We start from the raw sequence: 5,440 nt of genomic DNA on the forward strand, positions 1-5,440 counted from the left end.
AAACCATGCCCAAAGGCTTTGGCTACCACCACAAGTTCAAGGCAAGGCAAGATGCCACTACATGTAACAGCATTGACCTTCGGCTCCTAAGAACAGAGCTGGGTAATTTTCCACTGGATAGCCCATCAAGGAGATCTGATTCTAACTAACCCTGGAATGCCTCAGCAAGACTACAACATGCAGCTGGGCGATGGTGATGCCTGACTTTAATCCCAGCACACTGGAGCCAGAGGCAGGCAGGTCTTTATTAGTTGGAGGGCAGCTTCTTCTACAGAGCAAGTTCTAGGACAGGCTCCAAAGCAACACAGAGGAACCCTGTTAAAAAAACAAGATTGGGCCGGGCGTTGGTGGCGCGCGCCTTTAATCCCAGCACTCGGGAGGCAGAGGCAGCCGGATCTCTGTGAGTTCAAGACCAGCTTGGTCTACAGAGCGAGTTCTATGACAGGCTCCAAAGCTACAGAGAAACCCTGTCTTGAAAAAACAAAAACAAAAAACTAGTGGGACCAGCGTAAGCTAAGGCTGAGCTTTCATAATCACTGATAAATCTCCATGTCCTTACTTGTGAGCTGACGACCCAAATAAAAACCCAACTGCAACGATGTGGTGGTGGTGTTTGCTTTTGTTTTTGTTTTTGAGACAGGAGACAGGGTTTCTCTGTGTAGCTCTGTAGACCAGGCTGGACTTGAACTCAAAGGGATCCACCTGCCTCTGCCTCCTGACTGCTGTGATTAAAGGCGTGCTCGAGGATGACGATTTTAAGACAGTTTCTAAGTCGGTTCTAATTAAGGACAAAGAGAAATAAAATCTGGAATTTGGGTGGTTTGCGCCCAAAGCAAACTTCTCTTTCAGGGATTCTGCAAACACAGAAACCTTTCCTTTCCCCAAATTGTTCTCTCACACTTAGGAGAGAAGACGTGAAACTCAGCAGGTGTGGTGGCACAGGCCTTACGTCCCAGCATTTAGGAGGCAGGCGAATCTCTTGACATCGAGGCCAGCCTGGTCTACCGAGCTAGTCCTGAGACAGCCAGGGCTGCACAGAGAAACCCTGTCTCAAAAAGTAACCCAGCTCCTGGAAATTGGAGGCAGACGAATGAGGAGGGGAAAAAAGGCGAAAAGAAACTCATGGATGAGAGACCCCTGCGAGCATTGGGGGTCTCCCACCATCTCAGTATAAAGGTACAGAGAAATAAGCCCCCTAAACTAAGACCCACTCCAGGAGCTGGCCCACGCCTGTGACCCCGGGTGCTTAGGAGAATGACCTAATATTAATCCCACAGAGGGAACACTGAAAGTCCTTGTCTCAACGCACTGGAAAATCCCAGAACAACAAAAACCCATTTCAGCGAAGGAAGTAGGGGAATAAAAAGTCCGTTTTGACTCTGGAGAAAAGTGAATGTTTCCGAGGGAAGCCCTGCCGTGCAAGTCAGCACCCTGCAGCTGGTTCTCACAGCTCAAGGGAACCTCAGCGTTCAAGGGGTTGAGGGGCTGGCCAAGTAGCAGGCACCAGCCAGCAGGAAGCTCTCTTTGGAAGTTTGTGCTCAGGTGTGGGATCAAAGATTACCCTCTCCCCGCCCCCTCAAACAGGGTTCAGAGGGAAAGACTAGCTCAAAGCTACAAGCCGGCTAGGCACAGTGAAGGCCGGAAGACAAGAGGCTGCAGACTCCTAAGGCCGGCGGAGCTGTACTGGAATCAAGTGCAGGCTTAGCGGTGCAGGTCGGTAGTCCCAATCAGAGGGAGACCAGGCTTAGCGGTGCAGGTCGGTAGTCCCAATCAGAGGGAGACCAGGCTTAGCGGTGCAGGTCGGTAGTCCCAATCAGAGGCCCTTGGTGGGACCCTTTCTCAAAATAAAAATTCTAAAAAATATAATACTTTTCACCATAGGTCTTTTTTTAAAAAATGGGTTGGAGAAATGGCTCAGCAGTTTAGAGCACTTGCTGCTCTTGCAGAGGACACAGGTTCAATTCCCAGTGCCTACATGGTGGCTCACAACCGTTGTGGCTGTAGTTCCAGGACACCTGAGAGCCTCTCCTGGCCTCCATGAGCGCTGTACACAGTTGGTACCGCACATACCTATGTGCAGGCAAAACACACATATGAAACAAACAAATAATCTTCACACAGTTGGTCAGTTGGTACCGCATATACCTATGTGCAGGCAAAACACACATATGAAACAAATAAACCTGAAGCCTTTTAAATATTATTATTTTGGGACAGGATCTCATGTAGCCCAGGTTGGCCTTGCATTTGCTATGTGTAAGATTCTTGGCTAATCTTGAACTCCTGATGCTCTAGCTTCTACCTCCAAGTGCTGGGTTACAGGTGTGCAGCAGCGTGTCTGCCTTGACTATTTAAGACCAGTAGAATGAATTGTGTTTGCATTTGTCACTGTTGCTCAGTCTTCAGGGTGCTGAGATGTGTGACAGGACTTCACATTGCAGCAGAGGCTGGTGACAGTAGGGTTGTGACATTAGCTTCTCCTTCGCTAATGTAGTTAACAAGGTCCCAGGCAGGGCTGCCTCCAGCATGGGCCCAAGTAAAGTAGGTTCATAGCACACGGATCTGCTTCAGATCGTCTCTTCCCCCAGGATTGCCTAGCCTAAGCCCACAGGTCTGCAAGGCGGGCAGGCAGGAAGCACAGAGAAGTGTCTAGATTGGCCCCGCAGATGAATATGCATGCATTCTATAACAAGTTATGCATACACTTTATAACAAGTTATGCATGCATTCTATAACAAGTTAGGACTTTGGGCAAGGTCAGTGTGTGTGTGTGTGTGAGTGAGTGAGTGAGAGAGAGAGAGAGAGAGAGAGAGAGAGAGAGAGAGAGAGAGAGAGAGAGAGATTAACTTTTTTTTTTTTTACAAGACAGGGTTTCTCTGCATTGTTTTGGAGGCTGTGGGTCCAGCCCGGCCTCTCGAACTCACTGAGATCCGCCTGCCTCTGCCTCCCGAGTGCTGGGATTAAAGGTGTGTGTCACCACCGCCCGGTGAGAGAGATTAATTTAATGGATAAACTAAACAGGTGAAGCCCCAGCTAAAGAAAAGTGACTTAGCCAGGTGGTGGTAGTGTATGCCTGCCTTTGATTCTAGCACTGGGGAAGCAGAGGCTGGAGGATTTCTGTCAGTTTGGGAACAGCCTGGTCTACAGAGTGAGTGCCAGGACAGCTAGGCTACACGGAAAGACCCTGTCTTCTGGGCGTTGGTGGTGCACGTCTTCAATCCCAGCACTCGGGACATAGAGACAGGTGGATCTCTGTGAGTTCGAGGCCAGCCTGGTCTACAGAACGAGTGACAGGACAGGCTCCAAAACCACAGAGAGAAACCCTGTCTCGAAAACAAACAAACAACAAAAAAGGACCCTGTCTTGTAAACAAAACAAAAAACACCAACAAAAAGGAAAACAGTGACTAAAAGGGCAGACGACACTGAGAAACCACAGAAACAGCTTACCTGAGCAAGTGGGAACTCATGGACCCCAGTCTGACAGCTGGGGAACCAGCACAGGACCAAACTAGGCCCTTGACCGTGGGTGTCAGTGAGGAGCACTGGACAGCCTATGGGGCCTCTCCTAGTGGAACCTGTATGTATCCCTAGTGCACCAAGGGACTTCAGGAGCCCCTTCCCCAGGGAGGGATACTCTCTTAGCCTAGATACATAGGGGAGGGCCTAGGCCCCACCCCAAATGACTTGACAGATTTTAATGATCCCTCATGGAAGGCCTCACCCTCTGTGGGGAGAGAATGGGGGATGGGATGAGAGGGTCATGGGGGGTTATGGGAGGTTGGGAGGGAACTGCAATTGATATGTAAAATAAGATTGTTTCTAATTTAAATAAAATTTATATAAAAAGGGGGGTGAGATAATGGCACAATTTACACCCCTCAAACATTACATAGCGACCTTACCATTTGGATGTGATGCCTGATGAGGCAGCCGGGATAATAGAAATCCAAGACATGGGGCTGGAGAGATGGCTCAGAGGTTAAGAGCACTGGCTGCTCTTCCAGAGGTCCTGAGTTCAATTCCCAGCAACCATATGGTGGCTCACAACCATCTGTAACGAGATCTGGTACCCTCTTCTGGCGTGCAGGCAGAACATTGTATACATATTATTAATAAATAAATAAAATCTTTAAAAAAAAAAATAGAAATCCAAGACAAACCAAGGGAGTGTGGAAGACCGGCTCATCCCACTGTGATTAGGTGATTGAGAAATTGTGCCAAAAGAGAAAACAAAACAAACCATTCACTAAAATAATGGCCAAGGCATTAAGCAATAAGAACCTAAAAGCAGACTCGGGCTGGCCATCGGACCAGGTTCAAGGCTTTTGTCGCTATTGGGGACTACAACATCATGTTGGTCTTGGTGTTAAGTGCTCCAAGGAGGTAGCCACAGCCATGGGGGGGGGCATCATCTTGGCCAAGCTTTCCATTGTCCCTGTGCAGAGAGGCTGCTGGGGGAACAAGATTGGCAAGCCCCACACTGTCCCATGCAAAGTGACGGGCCGCTGTGGCTCTGTGTTTGTGCGTCTCATCCCTGCCCCCAGGGGCACTGGCATCGTCTGAGCTCCTGTGCTCAAGCAGCTACAGATGATGGCCGGTATTGATGACTGCTACACGTCAGCCAGGGGCTGCACTGCCACCCTGGGCAACTTTGCCAAGACCACAGTTGATGCCATCTCCAAGACCTACAGCTACCTGACCCCCGACCTCTGGAAAGAGACTGTGTTCACCAAGTCTCCTTATCAGGAATTCACGGACCATCTTGTGAAAGCCCACACCAGAGTCTCTGTTCAGAGGACCCAGGCTCCAGCTGTGGTCACCACATAAGGGTTTTCATACAAGAAAAATAAAGTGAATTAAGTCTGAAAAAAAAAAAAAGACCCTAAAGGGGGAGGGGTGGAGAGAAGACTCAATCATTAAGAGCAGGGCTGCTCTTTCTGAGGACCCAGATTCAATTCCCAGCATTCATATTGCTTTTCACAGCCATCTGTAACTCCATTTCTAGCGGTCCGACGCCCTCTTCTGGCCTTTGCAGGCACTGCATGAATGTGGTGCACAGGCATGCATGCATATAAAACAATAAAACTAAATTTAAAAAAAGAAACTTGAAAAGTAGCCAGGACCAGTGTAAGGATTCAGGCATTATGCTGGCCTGTCCCTGTCACCTGGCAGTATGCACTTAGGCAGTACCCTGGTCAGCCCAGGGATCCATGAGGTACTAGTTTGCAGGCAGGTAGGTACAAAGTACCCCTTTTTTTTTTTTTTTTTTTTTTTTTGGTTTTTCGAGACAGGGTTTCCCTGTGGCTTTGGAGGCTGTCCTGGAACTCGCTCGGTAGACCAGGCTGGTCTCGAACTCACAGTGATCCGCCTGCCTCTGCCTCCCGAGTGCTGGGATTAAAGGCGTGCGCCACCAACGCCCGGCCACAAAGGACCCCTTT

The 5,440-nt window shown here is 49.1% G+C and overlaps 1 pseudogene; it reads left to right on the top strand.

The window, feature by feature from the left end:
• Positions 1–4,287: 4,287 nt before the first annotated feature.
• On the top strand, positions 4,288–4,829 carry LOC121141154 (annotated as a pseudogene).
• The last annotated feature ends 611 nt before the right edge of the window (positions 4,830–5,440 follow it).

The sequence above is a fragment of the Mesocricetus auratus genome, unplaced genomic scaffold (assembly GCF_017639785.1).
Source record: "Mesocricetus auratus isolate SY011 unplaced genomic scaffold, BCM_Maur_2.0 Super-Scaffold_100007, whole genome shotgun sequence".
In the NCBI taxonomy this organism is placed as follows: Eukaryota; Metazoa; Chordata; class Mammalia; order Rodentia; family Cricetidae; genus Mesocricetus; species Mesocricetus auratus.